The sequence below is a fragment of the Bombus vosnesenskii genome, unplaced genomic scaffold (genome assembly GCF_011952255.1).
Source record: "Bombus vosnesenskii isolate JDL3184/JDL3185 unplaced genomic scaffold, Bvos_JDL3184-5_v1.1 scf7180000013294, whole genome shotgun sequence".
Lineage (NCBI taxonomy): Eukaryota > Metazoa > Arthropoda > Insecta > Hymenoptera > Apidae > Bombus > Bombus vosnesenskii.
This window is the reverse complement of record NW_022882945.1, coordinates 1911037-1935252: the sequence shown is the minus strand read 5'-3', so window position 1 is coordinate 1935252 and position 24216 is coordinate 1911037. Positions and strand designations below refer to the sequence as shown.

Here is a 24216-nt window from a genome sequence, read left to right as displayed (position 1 = left end):
GTAATATCTATGTGGTGGATGGTAAGTACGAAAGAAAGAAGACTCACCTTCGACATGCCACCTCCGCCACCGCCTCCGCCACCGGATGCGGTCGAACCGCGTCCGGGAGCGACGTAGAGGCTTTCTGTACGTTTAGGCTGTCCTGGACTCGGCAGAATATCTTGTCCAAGGTTACGATTCTTCAGGAGGGCACCCTCGAATTGACCGGAAGTCGAGGCAGCGTACGTCGGCGTTGCGGCACCGCTTCCCACTACGGATCCGTTTAATGGTGTGCCCGACCGAATCGCGCTCGGTGCTCTCATAGATCTAAATTTGCAGATCGAAGCGTTAAAATTTATTCATTAATACTTTTGTTATTACTAATCCACTTTTGATTGTAAATGAGTAATTTACAATTTAATCCATAATTACAATGGTAGATTAAAATTTGTTACATTTTTTAATTAATATCGTAAAAATTGAAATATCGAATAAGTAGATAAGCGACATGAAAGATTGACGAATGAAAATGGGATTTAATATTTTGGGAATGTTAGTTTCTACTATTATTGATCAGTGTTTAATTGTAAACGTAATGGATAACAAATTGTTAAATTGTTTACTTCATTTTACTTCATTTGGCGTAAAATGAAGATAATAAATATATATATAAATAAATGAGAAGAATAAGTTTTGGGAATAAAAAACTAAAAAACAGACAAATTGCAAGGCACCTGTCGAGCATATCTAGGGATGGATTCGTGACGGATTTATCGACGGACGGCTGTCTCGATCCAGTCAATCGGGAATGCGCTCTAGCGTATCGATCTACGGAACTATCACGACTGGGCGGCCTCTTATAATGATCTAGCCTGTAAAATGATAGATCAGAACCGATATAATTAAGAAAATATCCTTTGAAATAAGAAGAATATAAAACAGATCCTTAATGCTAGAATTATCAATAATGTGTACTATCTAATTATTATTGAAATGGCATGATTACAGTAAATAGTTATATACAGGGTGTTCCAACAATCGTACTATCCGTGTATTAAAAAAATGTTAACTCCGTGAATGTGACGAGTTTGATACTTCTAGCGTTAATCGAATTTGTTGTATTAATTTACTCGCGTAAACAATGAGCTCAGAGACCTGTCGTTCAGCGTTTGCCCAATGGTATTGGGTCGATCCTGGGGAGATAAAACCCTGCTGTTTCTCCGTATACTCGTAGAACTCGGTGGTCGTTTTGCGTCGCCATCAGGCTCGTATTGTTGCGGAATTTGGGTTTGTGATTGGGGTGGTAATTGCTGCTGTTGCGATTCCCCATATATTTGCTGGGAGTTGTATTGATTCATTTGACTTAGCCCATATTGATTCGGTAACGTCTAAAAAGAAATTGAACAGGATTGATATATATGCACAAAATTATATAACCTACACAGTTTAATCGAAAAGAAGATCTAGTAATCTACTTAATGTGTTATTACCTGCTGACTAGGATAACCTTGCATATTCTGATACGCGTGTGGTCCAACTTGCTGCTGTTGTTGGTACAAATACTGATCGCCCTGAGGTGGATTCATAGGTTGATATTGAGGCTGATTATAGGGACTACCTTGAACAGGGTACTGATTCTGCGGAGCGTATTGCCCTCCCTGGAACTGACTCATTGGCTGATACTGATTCGGTATACTGTTAGGATACTGTTGAATAGGATTCTGAGCCATCGACTGAGGGTACTGCGTTTGATAAAGATTTTGACCGCTCAAGGTAGTCTGGTTCAATTGATTCAGAGGTAGCTGGTTCACCAGTTGAGCTGGGGTCACCTGATTCGCTAGCTCGCTCTGCGATAGCTGATTCTGCGGTAACTGATTTTGCGGTAGCTGATTTTGTGGCAATTGATTGCTCAACAGTTGATTTTGCGACAATTGGCTCTGCGGCTTCATGCTGGCTCTTCTGATCGACTGCATCACGTTACTTGCCGTGGTTGTCGCTGATGTAGTTGTTCCCGACGTTGTTTCCGAGGTCTGGTTCTTCATAGGCGTAGAGCTAGGTTGATCCACGCTGCCCCCCTTGTGAAGAATACTCTTCGCTGGAATACTGTCCTGAGGTGGTGGCACGTACTTCGGTATCTCCCTGTTACGTAATCTCTCGAGTCCAGGTTGTCGGAAGTCCGGCGCAAATTGCTTCGCCGTCTGCTGAGCCAGTTCCGAATCTTCTCTCGCTTGCTCGGCAGCTGCATCCGCCAACTCGGCTCTTCCTCGTGCAGTGGCTGTTCTCGAGATCGCTATATCCGCCTTCTGAAGAGCGATCTTGCTCGCCCTTTGAGCCGCATTCACCGCAGCCTCTATCCTCTCACGGAACTTGGCCGATCTGATAAGGAACAGATGCTTCTTCTTCTGGCTGGTGATCAACACGTTGTTCTTGTACTTGCCCTCTTCCTTGGTGCCATCGCGGAACGTTGTCACACCGTATCCGTACTTTCGATTATTGAACCATTCACCCTCGTATCGCAAGCCATCGCTACGCTCCGATATACCGAAGCCTGTCCTCTTGTCGTTCTTCCACTCGCCGAGGTACGTCTCGGTTACCGAGGCGTCCATTTGTTCGTCCTGAAAATGAAATATTGTTCTTATACAAGGAAAATTATATTAGAAAACTATTCAGCCGTTTCAACCTCTTTCGTACTACTATTCGCCAAAATATCACAACGAATCTCACCTCGATGACGAAGGACGCATTGCTGTCCGTATGAACAGATGCCGAAGCCTGACTCTGCGAGCTTTCTGTCGACATCCACGATGCTGAGCTAGCATTACTCCTAATACTGCCCCCAGTACCATGTTTCTCTAGATCACCTGTACTTCTTTGCTTTCGAATCTTCAGTCCCTGAAATTGCAATTATCTTTTAAACCAACCTGTCTCAAATCTCACTATCTTTCTCGAATTTTGATAGGATTAAAATTACGCCTTACCGAAAGAATGCCCTTCTTCAAGGATTTCTCCGTGAGACTCTTTCTCCTTGCTGGTGGATTGTCGCTTCTAGCTTTTAACACGAAACCACCCCTACTGTCACCAACACGACGATCCCTTCTGTCGGTCGGTTCTGGTGTTGGTGCCACTGCTCCGCCATCGTCCGCGCTCCTCAGAGACGTTAAGGAAGCCCTGACGTGCTTTGACGGTTTGTAATGACTCGCCAAACCAAACGGAGCACTCGCTCTCACGCCATAGCCGTGCCGCATGCCGTGGTACCACTGACCTTGATACGTGCCTATGAAAAGTTAGCCTATCGTTAATCACTTGGTTTTCTTAATCACTGTCTATTGAAAATTCCATTTATATCGCGTTCTCTTATCGATTACATTATACAATAAATCATTCAATTAAGTTTGCGATATTATCAATGTTTAGATTTTTTCTTTTTTTTTACCTTTCGTTTTTTATTTAATTTGTAACCACACATGGCGGAGTAAATAATAAAATTGCTTACGCTAGATTAACTACTATTTGATTTGACTTATAAACGAATTACTCGTATTCGTAAGCTTCTGTATCTTACGTTTAGTTGATAAAAGGTCTCAGTAGACTATCATAAGGGTTTCACTTACATTTTAAATATTAACGCGAGCGTAAAACCATAGGAAGAACTCAAATCTTTTCTCGCAAGCAAATTTTTCTGTTTACCATCCTTTGATAAATATACATATGCTTACATTTGCAAATTCGTTTAAAGCGTATCCCATTTCCTTTTCCTGGAATATACCAAGTCCAATCAACTACCGACAGCCGCTTTTGCCGCGGAATTTACATATTCCCACCGTAAAGACGAAACTTTGTGGTTCACCGGTTCATGTTAGAAACAGGGTCCTGGAAATCACGTTCCAGGAACGATGCTACATACGGGCGGATGTGACGAATTCCCGGGAACGCTTGCACTTGGTAATAAGGTGCATTGTTTTTGCCAAAACGTGACCGCGTTTCAAAATGTCTCGCATGAGTCACGTAGTGGCGCGCGACTGGCGAGAACAAACGTGTTACGTGTGCGACTCAGGGATGGAATTATTCCGGATAACGTGTGGGTGCATTCCTCATTCGAAGAAAATCTAAATTCCACGCCGATGAGATACCGCAGACCGCCTGCAGACCGCTGATCTAGCACCGGCTGAATGATCATCGCACGAAGGCTATCATTAACGGCCACGCGATCTTTCGTGGAAGAATTTTCAATCTTTGTCGAGTTTCCCTATTCGACGCCTCTTATACGCTTTCTTTCTCTTCTTGACGAAAGAATTTGTATATTGTAGTATTATAAGCGTTACGCGGATATTTATGTGGCCATAAGAAATTTCAATTCATTGATGAGGAAATAAATTTTCATAAAAGCCACAGACCCGTTATAACTCAAGATTTGAAAAAATTGTTCTCAGCATATATCTGTGTAACATGTATACATACATATATAAGGAAATTTTTAAGCATTCCGTGTTTCAGAAAGTTTCAAGTTGACTATGCATAGAGTCGGGAAAGTATGATCGTGAAGTTTAATGAACAGGTATATAGGTTAAACTAGAGAGAGTCAGGTAATGATATCGCGGATCTATGATATTGGAAATGTTTGAAAATAATTCAATGCATCTATGGCGCGAAACGTTTCGGTGTAATAACGTTTGAGAAACTTTTTCACGAATTTACATTACGGTCTATTTTATCTTTCGTGACCACTGTGTTAGCACGCGAATTCCGCGTGATTCACTGGAAAAGTATTTCGCTAGGAAAAGAAACAAAGAACGACGACAATGAACACTTTTCAGTAGGCCGCAATGATCAACAAAGTAGCAGCGAGCTACTCGAAAGCGTTTCCATTCTGCACCGTTCCTCGCACAGTCCTGCATTATTCGACCAACAATAATCATCAAAGTCTTCCGTCCGTATTCGTCGGGCATTAACAAAGTACCACGATTGCAACGGGAACGATGCATGTCGTTTGTCGTTCCACGATGCACGTTAGTGATGCTTCTCTCCCTTTATTCCAGTCGTGATTACAAAGCAACCTCCCGCGGATTCGATTCGTACAGTCAACAACAATGCGTTTCTCCGATAGTACGTACGTGTTTTTAGATTCTCAGTTATTGGACATCAACTTTTGGAAACTATTTTTTCAAGCACAGACATCCTCAATTAAATTTCCTGTCTTTTGAGTTTGTTTCGATCGAATTGTCTTTGTAGATCGTATGGTTACAGGATTCAATATTTTTTGTCTGCGAGAAAAATTCTTTTTTATCGATTATTAATAGCGGAAATATTTTTCGGGTGTCTTTACAAAGAACAATAGTCGAAAACATTAGAAGGTTTTTTCAATGATCAAATTAAGGATTGAGATTGAAACATAGAAATTCATGGACGAAGGGGTTAATGGAGAATAAATCAGGGATAGACAGAAACTTTGTCGAGCCTCGTTAGAACTAGCTTAATGATTATCATTCAATCGTATTTCTTACCGTTAGTTCTCAAGTTTACGGAGAGTATGAAAGAATCATTATTTATATGCGTCATTTTTTATCGTAATTTTATCTCAATAATTCCTTGGCGTTCTTTGACTTATTTCTCTCTCTTTCACTTTATTTTTTCATCAAATCGTATTTCTTTTTGGACGTTTAAGAATTTTTCAAGTTTAAGAAATGTAGCCTGGATTTTTGTTTCAATGGTATTTTAATAATCTTCCTAAAACACTAAAAGTAAGAGATTTTAGATTAGGACAAAAGCGAAATTGACGCAAAAAAACTGGCTTGTATGTATGAATCTACTGAGAGGTTCTACCGTAGAATCTGATCATTAAGACACTAGATGTCACTACTCTCATAGGAAAGTTTCTCCTGTACTTATCTCGTTTTAGGAAAAAAAATCCGCATTTGCTTACATGGAGATCTTGGGTTAATTCCAACACGAAAAAATTTAATTTCTTATAAATTCTTTGTAAATTAATTTACCTAGAGGAAACATTTCTAATTTTTTTCTAATTTTTAACATTTTGTTCTAATATAGGGCAACGCTCTAATTGCAGCAATCAACCAGAATAGTCCTAAATACAAGAAAATAATAATCAACGTTAATAATTAAACACCTCGGCTCAGTTTCAGTAGTAAGGCCGCAAATTCGTTGATCGTGCGGTGTAATCATCGTCCGTGACGATCCTCACGATCGCCAGGAGGCTGAAGACTATTAAAAAATTAACGACGCAATTTATCGCGCGATCTATCTATTTACTAAGGTCATTACGAGGAGAGGAGCTGGTCGTCCGCTGATCGATTGCAGAGCGGCAGCCAGCCTCGTTTCAGAAAAGTACCAGGGTCAGGAGAGAGGACTCGGAAAATGGAGTCTGCGGACGGCATTATTGCAGCCGACTGTACATATGGAAACGACTCTCCCTTCCCAAGCGGAATATTATTTCGCCAGCGTTTAAGCAAGTGGGTCATGCCGTGCTTCTCGACACGGTTCGGCTGCCGATGCGAGCCCGGTCCACGAAATTGCACCACCGTAAATCGCGGCTAACCGTGCCTCCTTCTTTTCTACTTTAATTAATTTCGCCCACGATTCGACCACTTGCCGTTTCGTTCTGTTCCGTCAGTGAACGAACGAAAAATCCCACCTCTCCACGGTTCAAATTCTTCTCGTGCCTCTTCGGGCCTTGTTTTTTTTTTTTTTTTTTTGTTTCTTTCTTCGTTCCATGAAACAGCGAATTTTTCAGTAAGCATCTTGAAAAATAATTAGGAGCGGAAGAATTCCTTCAAATAATCAGAGACGCGTGAATATTTGGCTATAGGTTTGATGAAAACGTGACACGGCTAGGTAAAGTACATTTTTGAGAAATCGATTTAAAATGGACAGTTCGATGAAGTTTATGGATATGGAGATTATGATTTCTATGAATTATACGATTAAGGAAATGTTATCTGTATAAAGGTTTGCATGTATTTGAACATTCGTATTTGTATTTCTATTTGTGAGGATAGACAGTCCGAAATAGGAACCTATTAATAGATGTTGTGAACGTTTATACAAATTTATATTTCTATTAATATCCTTGAAATGCACAAAGATGCTCAATCTGCTTATTAACAATTTGATTATTTAGCGATGGGAAAATTTTTGACGTTTTAAAATTTGGGCAATAATTCTTAGAGTTTCTAATAAATTATTGTTTATGTACATATATATTTCTTACTATTAAAAGAAGGTTGGAACAATTTTGGCTTATGCGATTCTTTTTGTTAAATATTACTAGGAATAATAATATTCCCATTTTAGAAAGTAGTTTATTTTTAGAAGTAATTTTTGCGGATACCTCAAAATTGCCGATTTTCTTGGTGTGTACCAGTCTTTTCGTAAATCGTTTTGTTGATACGTAAGATGACTTAGAGTTCTAGAAATTTAGAGTGTTTTCCTATCGTAACGAAGAATAGCAAAAATATATCCTGTACAATACAAATGTATAGATAAGGTTATCTATAACTGATTACTTCGTTTACACGTTCGTAATTATTTTCTATACGGTAAAAATATTTGAAGTTCCACATGTACATATAATGAGTTTCAAGCGTTTCTTTAACTTTCATATCTAATTCGTTTAACTTTTTTTTCAATAAGGCCAAGGAATTGTGAAAGCGAACATATGACTGTTAGTCTATTATTGTGCCTTTTATAGTATCAATCTCTGTTAGCATTATCAGTTACAATGGATTTTCGAAAAGTTCTAAATCATTATCTTATATAAACTCAATATTCTGACTAATTATTGATCATTCCCTTGAACCAATTTCTTATCTTATATAAAATCAAAGAAGAAGAATCTAATATTTGTATATAAGAATTTTAACACTAGTAGGAGCATATCTACGACAATTTGTCGTAAATCAATCTCGAAACTGCATGGAACAATTCATGTAATCTTATCGGAATACCGTCGCAACTACGCTATTCGAATTGTAACTTCACAGACTTTCAGAGATCGTTAAGCAACCCTAATCAAATTTCATTTATACTTCTCTGGTAAACGTACTTCGTCTCCAGCTAGTTACCCTTTGTCCCAGTTGGAAATCCAAAGAAGGTTTACTCTATCCCGAGGAACATCGTGACCATTCGTCATTTCGAATTCTAACACAATTATGGAAATTAGCTTGCCTTCTTCCGTTATATTCCTATCCTAAGCACAGGTCCTGCGAAATCCCAACGGGACCGAGATTAAAATCGCTCGTAGCAACGAGGGACGTTTCGTGGACCGTTTCAGCTATTCGGGTCAACTCTTGTTCGTCTGTTGGAAACGCCTCGGGACAAAAAGTCCCGTCAACGCTCTTCTGTCGACGATTTTTACGCGAATATTGCAATATTCACAATGCAGAAGAATTCGTCGTGGAAAAGTGATATTTTTACGGTTGAACGAGTGGAAAAACTATTATTTATCGTAGTAGTACGGTAGAGATCACAAATTTCTTTTAATTGAATTTGATTGAGTTAGTGGATCACCTACGATTCGCGAAAATGTTTGAACATACAAAACTTTTATGTACATACTTCGTGCGCTGTATAAAACATTTATTTCACTGACGCTGTTAGGAGACACGACTTTCATGACTTACATGGTGAGAAGCTTTGACCGTTAAACTGAAATATTATACAAATATACAAGTAAGTAGTAAAAATACGAAATTGTAAAGAAAAGGACAAAGTACTAATTGTTGAAGATTCTATTTAATTGGTTGGTCATTTCTAAACGACGACCTATATTAATTATTGTCGAGGTTCTAATTTCACAATGTTTCATCTACTAGCCGTCTGTATCTTTCGCAGGTGAAACAGAAAGAGAAAGAAAGATTGTTCGTTCGTTCTCTCCGTTACGGAAACTTTTACTGGTTATTGAATTTCCGTCGAGTCTGCTTTTCCCTTGCCTCTCTTCGTAACACGCTTGCTCCACTTCGTGGAACTCGAGCAGCGTCGAATTTCGTGCTTTTCCGTTATTCCACTTTGTCGTTTCGACTCGAGCTTCTCTCGTTTAAGGCATTATCCGTGTCGTTTTCTTCGATTAGGCTAAGTTTGTTTCGTTCTCGCGTGGTCTTCAAGGATAAGGTCGTCTCTTCGTCCGTAGTTCGACCTTAGTACAAGGTTTACGAATAAATATAATGTAAAAATTATAATGTAAAAAACAAGCTTTATATATATTCTTCATAAAAGAGTCATTCAAATTCTCAAAAGTATGGCATTGTAAATCTATAAAATTTCTATCAAAAATCACGAATTCAGAAGCTTTATGAAAAAAAGGGTCTCTAGGATGTACAGGGAAATAAATACTTGAATTATTATGAAATTTTTCTTTATTTTATTAATATAAGAAAATCGAAATTCCTTAAGAACCATTATAATTATCAATTCAAACGTAGCTAATATTACAAAACTAGAACTAAAGCTTTCCACGCAATTTATTCAATTTACCATTCTATCTTATGTGTCCGTTGCCCAAGAAGATGGTCAATTGGTCATTTGGATTATCCCGGTAGTCCTAATGCGAAGAAGCTTCGACGTTTATGTTTTACAAAATTTGTTCGCGATAAATACAACTTCATACACGCGATTACAGAACTTCTGATTTTATCCTTTTGGCGGTGGAATGTTATTTCTGTTACGCAAACATTACCCCATATTTCGCGATATCTATGGAAGGCAAACTGCCTGCGATCTAATTGGCGCTGAAAAGCACGTGACCGCGTAGGCGCTGTAAGGTTAAAACACACGTCCGTGTTCGCCGGTTGATTGTCCCTAAAAACGTTTACTACGGGGTCGTTCTTCTATTTATCAAACGACTTCCAACAGTTCCAACTACGAGCGTGTTCTCTATTTACTCGGTTTCCTCATGCGAGCAGGAGAGTTCCAACCTGTTCCGTATAGATTACGAGGGTGAAGACCCTTTCTGGCTTATATCCGTCGTGCATGAAGTATCGCGGCCATCGAGCCACGCAAACTTTCATTCGACACAGGCATGATAGGGAACGGCCGGGTATCTCGCGCTAAAATAATCATCGGTGAATTTCGCCGCTGAAAAATTGATCGCCAGTGGTCTGCCATTTTTCCATTCTCGAACCTCGCTCTCTTTATTTTCAACTTTAAAATTATTAAAAATTGATGACAGTTCGCCCAACAGACGAACATTATATTCGATCATGTATTGATAGCGATTTACACGATCGTGATGGATATTACGATAAAAACGAGATTCTTCGAAGAGATTTCTTTGTCTACGGGTAAACAAAAGTCGGTGTACGATCCTGTTTCGCTACATGGCACTGCCTGGCCCGCCTGAAATAGCGCGGCCACCATCTAAGATGGTGGTTGGTTGCACGTGCAATGAAAATCGCGTTTGTGCTAGTAAGAATTGGCCATGCGAGTGTATTTCGGTCCGCAGCCTCCACCAGATCGTCACTAACCACCCCACAAGCCTGTCGTTCTCATCTGTTTGTTTCTTTCGAATGATACCTGAACGCACAACGCTATAGCGCACCTAGCCCCGATTGTCAGGTCGGATTTTGTACCTGACCTCGCTTCTTCATACGTTCTCGCGGTCGTGTTTCAAGCTTTCATGGAATTCTAACGAGTCTTGACTTTCGTATCTTCGATTACTCTTTTAGTTTTACTTGCTCTCAGAAATATCAAATTGTACAATTACTTTGACGTGATGTAATTGAATGATATTTTCTATAAATAAGGTGGAAATAGCTCGTTATTAATTGTTTCTTATATCTCAATTATTTGATATTTTCGTAACGTTTATGGTTGATTCATTTTTCCTCAAATCGCTGCCATTTCTATATAATCGTTAAAATTTTTCAAAAATTCTACGTTACATTTCGCACGATGGATCAGTGGAAATAGTCCCATATGTTCTGCTTGCTCGATCGGCGCTAAATCATTCGACTCGCGTACGGCCGTATTTATTCGAAACTATTCACCGTTGGCGGTTCGTGGCCGTTAGACGATCGAGAAGCGGCCAAATAAAAGCAAAATTAGACCATCGAATCTCGGTTATTTCCATCTACCGACGTTATCGCGGTGAATCGTGTATCGGAAGGAAGGTCAGTCTATTTGAAACCTATTAATTAAGTACGACGACAGAGCGCGTGTGTAGTCGTGTGAGCTATTATGCGAGGGAGGCGGAGGCGTAAAGCGGCGGAGGAAAAAAAAATAGAAGATTGTCCGCATAAAAAGGAGCCGCGTCTAAAACTGTAACGGACATACTCTCCTCGGGTGGACGATTACTTTCGCACGGGCACGCAACAAACCGTGACGCAAGGCGTTCGAAAAACGGAAATGACGGCAGTTTACAAAGTAGGTGACGCCTGTTTTATCAACGACAGGCAATCCGCCGTTATGATGTTAAACGGGAGAGGCTTTGCACGCCGTGCGAGCATCGGAGGGTTGTGTCACGCTCACTAGAGAAAAACTACACAGAACAAAGGAAGAAAAAGCGGATACGAGCTTTCGTTATCCACGCGTGAATCGTTCCCTTCTTTGTGAACCGGGACGAGGCAGCCGAACTGTCCTCGATGAATGGCTCGACTTCGTCGCGCAAACGAGCTCCTCCTGCGACGATGGCTAATTGCATCGTGAGTCGGCTAAGTCCTCCGGGGGTTGTAACTGACGGGCGGATCCGTTGTTCTTCTGTCATCGTTTCCTCTTCGATGGATCTCGAGGGTCGTTTGGCGAGCATTGAGCTTTGCCTAACGAGGGACTATTTCTAGGTATACATCGTTGTTAGAAAGTATCGGTATACTCATTTTTTACAGGATATAGTTTAATTACAATATTACACGAGTCCACTTTTGATTGCTAAAACTATCAATCCCTAATGTATTACGGTAAATCTACTCCATATTGATAGCAATTTACCTAATGGATAATTTAAATGTATACTGTGTTAATTCCATCGGTACGTTACAATGGAAAATAGAATGATTTGTAAAAACTAGGATTTATCTAGACAAATTGAACGATCACTGTCGCATCGAACGTTACAAAATCCTGCTGAAAACTCGAATATCGCGGAACGAAACTCGAATTTCAAGGGTCAAATTCGTTATGCGAACGCGATTAACGAGCGCGGCACGGAACAATCGATTCGCAACAAGTGTTTACACCGATCGGTCGTTCGCCATTTGTCGCTGCAACATTAACGCTTCCGCGAGTATAATCGACTCTGACCAACAAACGAGCCGTTCCTATTTAAAATGCTAGAGATTTTTCTTGTCAAATATAGAACCATTTTCATATATACTTCCTAAACACCGTGCAGGGACTCCTCGTAATTTCTTCGCGCTGTTCCTCGACAGCGCTCGAACACGGGACGTTCATGACATTCTACGAATATTCGACCTGCCTTAAAGTTTTCTTGGGAGTACGTTTGAAGTCGCGACAGAAGGTCAAAGCTTGGTGAAAGTCGCGCGCGATATATTGACGGGGCGTGGTAGGTTCAAGAACTCTATTAGCAACGTGAACGTTCGTGAATTGATAGCGAGTCAACCCGGTCCTCTTCTTCTTATACGACAGAGATCGAGCATCCTGACTTTACGCATAATCTTCACACATGCACACACACGTTGTTCTAGTCCAGTTATACAAACGCGTACAATCATGGACAGCTGTGTGCGGTAGCATTGGTATTTATAAATAAATGCGTCGGCCACGTGCCACGAGAGAAATGGAATGGCGTTTGGAGAGTGCCTTAACTCGATCAAGAAGCTTAAAACGGTCAGGTCTGGGGGTAGAAGTGACCGCTGGTGGGGAGATCAAGGTGGAAGGAATATGCCAAACGCACGATCTAGCTGCTTCGCACCGAGTCGGCTAATCGTATTTTGTTTGATTTTCTTTGAAACAGCCGGAATTTTGATGGATCTCCCAGAGTTCGAAGTCTTAAACTTCGTCAGCGTTTCTTTGACCGCGAAGAGCGGACGATCGGAAACGAGAATGGTGTAAAGGAAGATATAAAAGACAAGGGAAGCTTCTGTTTAGAACTCTGTTGGCAAGCGTTGAACGACGTTTGCTGGTTATTGCTTGAGAGAATTGTTATTTCGAGCTCTCGTTTCTTCGTGAGATAGGGAATTTTGTAATAAGAGGTTACCACGGAAGCTCGGTTCGCTGGCAAACATGAGAGAGACTTGTATATAACGTTAAACTATACTGTACGTCATATGCGTAGAGGAGAGTCTATAAAATCAGCCACGCGTACATGGCCATGTCTTCTGTCACTGTAAACGTTCTATAAACGTTAGAAAATAAAACGAACGAAAATATCTCTGGTTGGCTACCATTAAGGCTTCTTCGAAACGATAAGATTTTTAAATACTTTGCGCCCGACGGCCGATCGACAGCCATGAAATACATTGTTTCTAATTTTAGCGATGGCTCCGGCGCGCGTTCATTGACGAAAGTTTGTGTTGAAAATAAAAATGAACGCTGGCTGGCAGCTTCCGATGGTTTCTCGCCGTTTCTAATCACGATTTGCAACCGGTACGGGATTCTTTAATGGGGGAATCGAGGTAAACCGTTATTAGAACGTATCGATATTATTATTAGACCGTTATACACGTCCTGATAATCTAAGGAACGCGTAAATATTTATGTAATCCTCGTGACGTAAATTTATAACATTGTTGTACGAGTACCGCGGTATCACTCGTGTTGCCAAATGACGTGCGCGTTGCGATCAGAATAACGTAGCTGGTAACTAATGCTCAACGAGGAATCCGACAGAGCCGTAGTGGATTTTTCTTTCTCGTTTAAAATCTGCCTTGCTACACGAATAAAAAAGTGTATTATTAACGCTCACAAAAAATAAACGATATATTAATTTACGACACGGTGTCCTGATCTTCTCAGAGCTATTTATTATCCATTCTACTTTTTCTAGCCTTAATCACCGTGCTACTTTACAAATTATTGCGAATGCGAATATAAATACTGTTGCAGTGCTGTTAATGAATCTTTTACGAGCCGCGAATCATGCGCTGAAATGTCGCAACATGTGAAACGTATATTTTTTTTAATATAATTGTATTTGCTATACAATTCGGAATGAACACTATTGAATTGTTTTAAGCCCAATGACATTAATAATAAGAAGGAAAGGAAAGAATCTACAAAAAGGAATGGTAATTAGAAATGTTTTCAAAACGACGAGAAATGATGAAATAAATTTCACTCGGGAGACCGGGTGTCCCATAGTGTCGTTTCATCTTCCGTGAATTCCTCGCGTCGACCGTTAATTAAGGATGGTAATTAAACACCAGCAGGCCACTGATACATTCTGGCGACGATAAATCTCCACGACGCAGTTCCTCGTGTTTCAAGGCGTCCTGATGACGCTTATCGGCCCCACAGTGGGTACGTTTATTCCGCACGACAAGCATTTTTCACGTCGACTTTTGGATCCGCCCAATTGACATAGCTATGCTAATTTGAGACTAAATACGCCACGAACGAAGTCGGTCGCAAAGGGAACGCAAATACGATGTGCGAACACTATCGTAAATGATTTTATGTTTGCTATATATGTTTTTGCCAACATAATCATGATAATTATGTTTCGTTACGGTACTAATGAAATTTCTCTTAAAATGTTTTCTATAATACACATAATACACCTATGAAAGTATTTAAATACTTTTTGTGAGTCAGTCTATATCGCTCGAGGTTCGATATGAAAATAGAAAACACTCGATAAATATTCCACGGCGGGCGCTGTTACTCGTCCAGACATCGAATAAATTAAACCTAAAAGTATCTTACTCTCGTTCGATATATATCTAGTTGTTGCTCCTCGTACTTTCCTCTTTCCTGTTCTGTTTATATCCAACAACACGAAACCGGTTTCAGAACGATCCTTCAGATCATATTTATTCGTAAAGATTTCGCTCAGCGCCAGTGGAACAAGACGTCAATGATCAGACACGATTGAACTCGTAGCTTAAAGGTATCGAAAGCCTGGAAGTTAATTGTCCGAAAGAAGCATCCAGATCAATCTTTATTTTACCAAATAATTAATAAATTATCGTAATTGTTACTGTAATTATTATATATAATTTAATGAATTATGAATAATTTAACGAATTTAATTTTTAATGAATTAACAAGTTATAGATTTCTTTAATCTATATAATATAATCTTACAATTTTCCGTCAAATAAGCTGAAAAAATTCCGCCTGAAAAATGTTACTAACAATATTATTTTGATCGTATAACAGCTCTGAAAATACTAAAAGATACTTTCGATCGAGGGGCGATAAGTAAGCGGAAAAAGAATCCCAGGTCGAACGACCCGAAATAATTTCTCGATAGGTAGATCGATTAGAACCAGACGCCGGGCTTAATTCGTTAGACGCAGAAATTCGCATTCATCACGCGAACATCACGGAAACCGAACTCTCTTACAGGAGAGACACTCGTTTCTTCGTATCTTTGACTTTCCCTCTTTCGTAACGTCGGGCAAGCATCCATTATTTAAACGAACGACGTTCTTGTTCGAGGGTGTGCAGCAGCAGTCGTTCAATATTTATGAACTACGGGAAACGAGGGAATGCTTACGAAATATTCGGCCAGGCTGTGATCATGATCCTCGCGTAATGAATCGTGTCCCTGAAGTACACGAACTTTAATTAATCGAACCTTTTCCCCCCTTATTCTTAACTAAAAGATTGTGTTCCGCGTTGTTTCGTGTGTTGGAAATCTTACTATACAGGGTGTGCAAATAATCAAGGTACAATCAAGACGAGGATGGTTCTAGAAAATGAAATTTAAAAAAATATATGGAAAATAAAGAATAAAATATTCTTACATGAGGCTTTATTTTCGAAAAGGTCGAATGTTAAGAATATTCTTTGAATATACCTGTACTTAACTGCGTCGTAGACGAATACAGATTTTGATACAGGCCACACCCTGTTTACAAGTAACGTTAATATCATACCTAATATTGATTTCTTATCAGTTTCTGTGCTATCTAAGTACACATCAGCGGTAGATATTAATTTTATGCCTCTTTAGATAAAATTTCCGTTTATTTACTGATTTTGCTTACATTTCAATTTGTGAAACGAGTTCCTCGTAAGACAGAATTTCACGATTACCGAAATATCCTGTATACTGGACTTATTTCCTTTTTAATATTTAACATCGTAACTCTGCTCTCAGATAAATTTCCAAATAGATTATTATCAATCTGGAGAAGTTAGAATTCCGTCCCGCACAAAGATTGTGTTTTCCTTATCCTAATCCTTGCCCGTTAGGTATTATGAGCGTAATGAAAGGGAGGAAAGTTTTAAGCGCCATCGTAAAATTCCTTTGTTCTGGGCTCGTTTCAGGGATACAAGCTCGATATTTTAACATCGGTGCATGCCGGTTAACCAAGTTATATTGCCGCTCAAAGATAGAAACTCGGATGTTTATCGAATCATCGATATGTATCGTTTCGCATTCCCGGTTCTGGCCGCGGAAACGTCTTGTGTTTCTCTATGCCCGACTAAGATCCTATTCTACTTCCTTCGTTTCTGCTCAACTTGTTACTTTACCGAGGAAACTCCGATGGATCTCGTTCGACCAAAGAAAGAATCACGAGCGAAAAAACTCTATTTCGTTTCCTTTAATCTTGAAAAGACAAGACGTCTCTTGTTCGCGGTGAATCGTCTGTTTCTGAAAATAAGAAACAACAAGCGCACACGAATGGCCGGGGTAGTTCATTCAAAATCGCTTTTCCAGCAGCGTAAAATCACGCCGTGCTCGCATCACCGTGTTTTCTTTACTGAAAGACTTGTAGGATCGTTCCTCTCGCCATTCTCCACTCCTAACTTCGCTGATTGCGGGATAATCTCTGTGAGAGCTCTCATGGTTTCAACGAGAGGCGATAAGAATCGTATACAAAAAAAGCAGGAAAGGTATCTCGGTAATCAGTGCGTGAAAAAATGCTCTTCTACAGTGCGCTAAGAAAAGCAGGTAACATTTATGTGGTGTGATTTCAAGACAATTCTAGATATCCATTATCATTCTATACGGCTATCGATATATTTCTAGCGTAAAATTATTAGATTGGTGGATATTAAATGTCATTTATTTCTTTATAAATTTTCTCCATTGCTTTGATATTCAAATTCACACCACATGAATATCGCTTATCTTTTTTAACACTCTGTATATGTCTGATTTTTCTGCTTTTTCTTTTTTTCGTTTCCATTACATATGCTTTTTTCTCCTTTTCGCTTATGAAATCCTACTGGCTATATCGTAATCGCTTATAAACGTTGCTCTTTCATTAATTTCCACCGTTATCATGGAGGTGGGAGAGAGAGAGAAACAGAGAGAGAGAGAGAGAGAGAGACAAAACAAATCACTGGCGTTTTATCTCGGCGAGAAATCGCCTTTTAACGCGAACCGCGCTTCTTCCGTTCATACGGTTTCCACGACTGCTGGTCCCACGTGTAAAGGGACAACAGAACCTCCTCGAATTAATTCCCTGTGCAAATTGTTATGTAAATTAGACACCCTCTAGACTTCTCCGTCTATTGAATTTTTATTCAGTGATCTTTCTTTAGTTTCGTTTTCCTTTTCTTCCATTAGAGAAGAAGAAAGAAATATTGTTGGGATCCGGTCGAGAAACGTGAAAGACCTCGTTCATTTGCTTGATCTTTTTTCTCATCACGTTCTCTTTTAACATCGTAATATCGTGCAATTATTCAATACTCGAGAAAATGATCGATAGCATTGATCAACAATCAAAAGGTTCAAACAGGAGGGTGAATCAACGCTGTCTGCATGGATTGCTTTAAAGGTGGAGCGCTATGGTAAGTATAATTATGATATTTGCACGATCTTGTCCTTCTCCACGCGGTTTGCACACACATGCGCTTCCACATTTCACACTCTATGCACGCGCCTTTACACAGCTGGTGCCTGGATACACTTCGACGTGGAATTATTTTCTTCATTCTACTTATTTTGCTTCGTGGCTTTGTAATCAATGACCTTGAAAACGTGCATTTCAAGAAATACTAATATTTAGACTGAGGATTTTTACGCATTTCCGACAAATTTGAAGGTATCCGCAGAATATTAAAAATTATATGAAACATTCAGAGTATAGTATTTTCGTTATAATATTAAATACATAGATGAAACAAAACTCTATTCATATTCCTCCTTTTTTACTTGTTTTCATATAATTATGAATTTCTATCAACGACAAACATCCACAGTAATTCGTATTAATCATTATTTTAATAATTCTTTATTCATTTATAATAAAATTATCTCCTACTTCGTCGGAATATTTGCGATCGTCTGTAAATTTGCTATATCTCGTTTAATCGGATGAAGCTACGTATAAACTGTGAAAAGGTTTGATCCGGTGCATTGTGGAAGAAAGATCCAAAAGTAGAAACAACTGCTTCTATTGTTATCGGCCGTATCAGCACGCAGAATAGAAACTTTCTGCGTATCTTCCTCTGGTAATTCAGCACCTTTCCCGAGGCCAAACTTGGCTGAGATTTTTGTGTTACACGCGCACGTGTATTTGGAATATACCGTGACGTATTTTCTCGGTGTTTGCGCGTGTTTTTGTGTTACATTGCACAGCTGCATCGCAGATTTCCATCGATCTTTTAATGATCTTTTAAGTCAGCAATCCTCGGGCGTGTAATCAATCATTCGAACGGTTCGCGGATCTAAACGTTCGAATAGTTACGAAAAGAGATGGATAGAGAAAGAGACACAGTTATTCAACCGTTAATTTGGTTTTGCGCACGAACGAGGACCAAAGCGCAGGAAAATAGCGAGCTTGTAACAGGTATGGACCTATGGAATGGTTGGCCGGTTAATTGTCTTCGGTTCGGTCGAGTAAAATTTATTCTAAATTTTCCTTGTCCAATTTTAACCTGTCTTTCTTCAATTTTCTATATTTTTCAAGCGGTTCAATCGTCAGAAACTGTAGATATGTCAATCAGCTGAATCGTCTAAAAAATTCTAGATAGAATCATTCATATTCAAATTAGATATAAATCTCAAAGATCCGCTAAAAATTGTTCCGCTGTTCTCGATTTGAAAATAACATTTCAATGCACCGAAACTGTAATGAATTCTCCTATACGCAAGAATAATCGTTGACTCAGTTGATTGTCAAAAACTATGGGCCAACCATACTGGAATTACCTAAAAATTCTAAAATTAAAGAATTATTCACACCAGATTCCTCTATTTAAAAGGGAAACTGTGTACCACTGTAACGAAGGGAAATCGTCACAAAGCTCCACCTACGCATCCATGATTCCTAATTGCCAAAAGCGGCACGCCGATCGTCAATTTCGAGAATTTCGCCTACAAACCATCGTATTCGCGACGCGACTCGAATAAGAAGCGGCCTGGCACAGTCACGTCATCTCGGACGTGCGTGCAGTACACGCGAAAATAGCACGATCATTCGGCCGGAATTGGTCGCACGATGAGTTTTCTCGGCTCGTTGATTCCGTGAGACGTCACGAGACATTGGTGCACGTGCTAATTAAACGTGTTTCGATGGAATTTAAAATGTTCACCGGGCATTTCGTATTCCGTGCAACGATCCAGCAGTTCAGTTTCCTTGGTTTACGAGCTACGTTAGCTTCAATGGCGTCGTAAACGAGACAACAGGCACAAAGTGAACACGTCCTTTTAAATCTTCCAGCTACGTTTACGTTCGTCTCGTATGTTCTTATCGTAACGACAATCGGTAATGATCTCTAGATTATTGGTTCTACCTGTATTATCCTTGGCTCATTCTCTGTTACTATGAATTTTTCTGTCTTCCTCTTGCTCTTATTTCAACAAACGAAAAGACTTGCAATGTTTCAAGAAAATTTTTGTGGACTGTGAAACTGGTCTTCTTTTAGCACGGTGTATCCTCTTTGTAAAACCATAAAAAATATGTGTTGATTTCATTATTGTTAATTAATGAAAAGTAATTTTTCCACAGACTAAAAAATATTCGGTGCCATAAGGTATAAAAGAAGAAAGATTAAAACAGTTTCTACTGATCTTTACAATGTTAGGAACATTAGCTTCTTGCTTTAAAATCTTACGGTTACAAAAGCATTTTTCCCAACATTTAGACATGTTCGCCAGTCATGCTGGAAAGATAAGTCATCAAAACTGATGGTCTTAAACTTGTTGCTAGTAACTTTGCTCCAGAAGCTGTTCCACGAAAGTCCCTTTAATCACTCGAAATACCGCGTGGCGTGTAACTGTAATGAAAATAAACAGGACAAGAAAAAAGAAAATCCAAAAGGTTCGAACGGCGCGTACAACATCGTTTAGCGTTTCTTTGACGAGCCCGGAAAACGCAGAAACGTTTTTTTTAGATCAGGCTGCTTGCGTAATATAATTTTCAAAAACGTGTCACCTTTTGCACGCCTCTTGTCGTGCATGGCTAAGAATCTTTCTTTCTTGAATGTATGAAAAGCAGAAGGTGATCTACGAGGAGAGGATCGTCCAGACGTTGAAACGCAATCACAACGTTTCTCGCGTGAATTTCATAAAAATTAGGACATTGGTTGCTCGGATAATTCTTAATTCATTAAACAGACGAAACAGCCTCCTTTTTTGCCTAATTTTGACAGGAATACAGTGACAATTTACAACATTTATAGAACATTCTAGTGTGTGTATTATTTATAAATATTATTCATAGAAAATTTGTATGAATGTATTATGTGTGTGTTTATATGTTTATACGAAACCTTTTAAAGTTTCATTCATACTATAATGATACACGACTATCATGAATACAGCGATAGAATTTGAAACCAATTTGAAATAATAATAATAAAATAAAATAAAATAATAATAGTTACAAGCCGTTTATTGCAAACGTACACTTAGCAAAAAGTAAAGATACATTATGAGTAAGTTAAAGGCTTAAATATGTATAGGTATTCCTTACTGAGATTGCATTTACACAACTTACACGCGTTATTTCACTGTTCGGCGGCTAATGGGTTAAGTAATGATTTTACAGGGCGAGCATACATCATCGTCGGCGTTTCTTCCTTGACAGGAGGGCGCCGTGAGATCAGAAAACGCGGGCAGCTGGCTCGTTTGGCTCTAAATAAAGCGCTCAAGTGCGGCAGGCGAAATGAAACGCAATAAAACTTATCCGCACCACTGGCGCGTTCCTTTCTCTCTCTCCAACTTCTGTCTCAGCTCCCTCGCCTCTTTTCTAAATCCTCATATTTTCTCGTTTCCCTTCTTTTCTCATTTTCACTCTTTCACGACTCTCGCCGTGCCTTCTTCCCTTCTTCTCTACTTTTCCCTCACGCTCCGATATTTCATCTCTTCCTTCCAAGTTGCTTCTTTCCATCGTTCCTTCCTTCTAGTTCTTGTTTTTCTTTCGAACTCGGTCTTATTGTTCTTCCCTTGCCGCGATTGTTTCCATTCTTCCGTTCTTCCGCTCACGTTCGAAGTGAAATTAATATACAGGGTGATTAAAAAGTGGAGCAACCGACTATTCTTTTTTACGATTTTCTTTACTGATAGTTACAGAAAAGTCGCGCAAGTATCGCCGATTATTCTTGTCGTTGACTTTAAACGATCAGAAAGATGACAGATCTGGGGAATTCTTAATATTTCAAGATATTTTGAAAATTGAAAAATGTTAAACAGAGCATTTCAACTAAAAAGGGCAACTAATTTAGCTCAATTGTGTAATAAGGTTCAACAGTAAGCAAAAGATATGTTTTATGGTTGAAGGTTTTTGTTATCTAAGGACTTCTATAAATTGTATGTCATATATTTCGTTATGTGTTTGTTAACGAATACGGTTCTTGCTTCGAGATTGCAATTATATCTGGTAAAAGTTGATCCAAGATTTCGCGATCGTTTCCCCATCTAATTTCGTAGTTATCTACGGGTATCATTATTTTCAGGAGTAATCCTGAACAGTATGCCGATGCTTTGTATCACTATCGATCGATTCCGGAATATTAAGCCAACAATGTAATACTCTCTAAGTAGCACAACAATTTCCTTCCAACATTCGGTTATCCGTTTTAGCAACGTTTCATCAAATCCTATCGAACAATATTATTATGAAATTCTCGTTAGAACTGAAATTAATATTTTGTCACTGAGCGAGCAATATTCACAAATAAAAGGAAAAACATAATATGGTCTGTTAAATGTTCATTCGTAATTAACTTGGTCTTGGTTTTCAAGCAATACGTAAAAACTATGCGTTTACCAAAGTTCTCAATTGAATTAATATTATTAGTAAAACCTTTCTTTTTTTGAAACTAAGTTTTCTCGATATCTCGGCGCCTTCAATGAAAAAATTCCATAAAATATTTTCGAATATTTCGTACCACGCCTTATATAATATTTTCTATGTCTCTTTTCTTTTTCTTGATATAGACGAATATTTTGTTCTCCACCACCGTGAAAATAGTTTCTATAGATGGATAAGGATTGATCGAAGGACGGGACGAAAAAACAGATGTGCCGATCGACGATATATTGGAACAGAAGATTCGATCAATCGCAATTTACTCGTTTATTTCCCGCTAGCGATCCTTCTCTTGCGACGAGGGCCGAAGGTCAGACAGTGGTACAAGAGGGTGATGGATTTTGTTGATCGAATAAAATAAAAATAACGAAGCTATCTCCGTGGAGCGATTAAAAGGAAGAAAATGATCATCGAAGGGAAGATTGTTTTCGTCGTTTCCAAGTCTGGAGATTCTAAAACGATGAAATCATTGGCACGGGGAGTTGCTTGGTGGTATCGATTTGTCCAAATCCTTTCTATAGCAGCTTTTATTCGTTCCGAACACGAGGTCGACCAAAATAATACTTAACATGGTTCTATTCTATTTCGATTGAAGTGTGGATATATTATGCGTGGTTCCTATCGATTATTTAGAACAAGTATTAAATACTTTTCTACGAAGTGTTATTTTATCGAATAAAAGTTTAATATTAAAAACAGGTTTATATAAAAAGTATAATATTGCCGATATTACCTTATAGAATACCAAATTGACAAAAATATTTCATACGTGTCTATTTAATGTCTTCAAAGTGTATAAAAATAAATTAGAGTGTCGAATTCAACGTTTTTCAAGGATAAATTTTCATCGATGTTGGGTGAATATGATTCACCGTGACTTATAATTAGACTACGGATGTTTATGTATTTATCGGAAATTTTTGGCCGCAAGAATGTACAGAAAGTACATGATACACAAAAATACACAAAATATCGATTTACAGGGTGAAACTTTTTTTTGTTATCGAAGTTACTCATAAAGCTATAAACTTGTATAAACATCTAGAGTCTATTTGTCATTTCATTTTTTAAATTTTGTACTTTGTTTAGTTACTTAATCATTTCCTTTGAACCTCTATTTTCTATTAACACAGCGAACCTAACCCGAAACTTTGTAACAACACTTCCTTATACGATACGTTATACGACCAAACGACGACTTGACATTTTATCGATACAAGGTAAAAAACGCACTATCGGCTCTCCTAGCGAGCCATATATTATACTCGAGAGGTGAACGTCCAAATTTCACGTTTCACTAACATAGGTTACATAAAATCGATGACACGCTATCCCTCTGACACTTTTTCCTTCCCATTCGCTAGCTCATATCCACATCGTCGACGACGCTCGTCTTTCCTACAGCCATAGATCGCCTGGATTTATTTCTTTTTCTTTTCTAGAGTCACGGCAGTGTTTTCCGTACGTGTGCGTACGCGAATCGGGGTCGATCCGTGGACTCGCTCGAAATGCTACAACGGCCAGGGAAAATAGTTGGAGTGTGAGTCACACGATTTTATCGCGGCCAATCTAAAAGTTGCTTTACGAGCCGTTGTGGACCACCGACCGTCACTTTGCATTTCCATGGATCGCAGAAATGCTACACGATGGATATTAAATAAACCCGACGGAAACGCGGTAAGGAACTCTGATTTTTATTTCAGCTGTGACTTCGCACCGTTTTCACGTTGCTTTCGTGTCTTTTCTCAGACATCATGCCATGCTGTTTGCTGTTTTCTCACCCTGGTTTAGGAATAAGGTTAAAATTGCCTCGGGGACACCGGAGAAATTTCGATTGACAAGTCGAGCGAATGGAAATCCCGATTTCCCCTCGAGGGATCAGAGTCGCATTGAAATT

General features: G+C 39.0%; 1 protein-coding gene, 1 long non-coding RNA gene and 1 pseudogene across 2 annotated transcripts in view; 1 reads left to right on the top strand and 2 right to left on the bottom strand.

Moving 5' to 3' along the window:
* The window catches only part of LOC117232954 (cytochrome b5-like), a 68575-nt gene that overhangs the window by 23827 nt on the left and 20532 nt on the right, over window positions 1-24216 (top strand). The window lies entirely within an intron of this gene.
* LOC117232953 overlaps window positions 1-24216 on the bottom strand; it is a 45909-nt pseudogene that overhangs the window by 6846 nt on the left and 14847 nt on the right.
* LOC117232956 lies at window positions 16059-20482 on the bottom strand. The gene is made up of 2 exons (XR_004493230.1): window positions 20442-20482; window positions 16059-20283 (listed from the first exon to the last, which is right to left on the bottom strand). It is a non-coding gene; the product is annotated as an uncharacterized LOC117232956 (long non-coding RNA).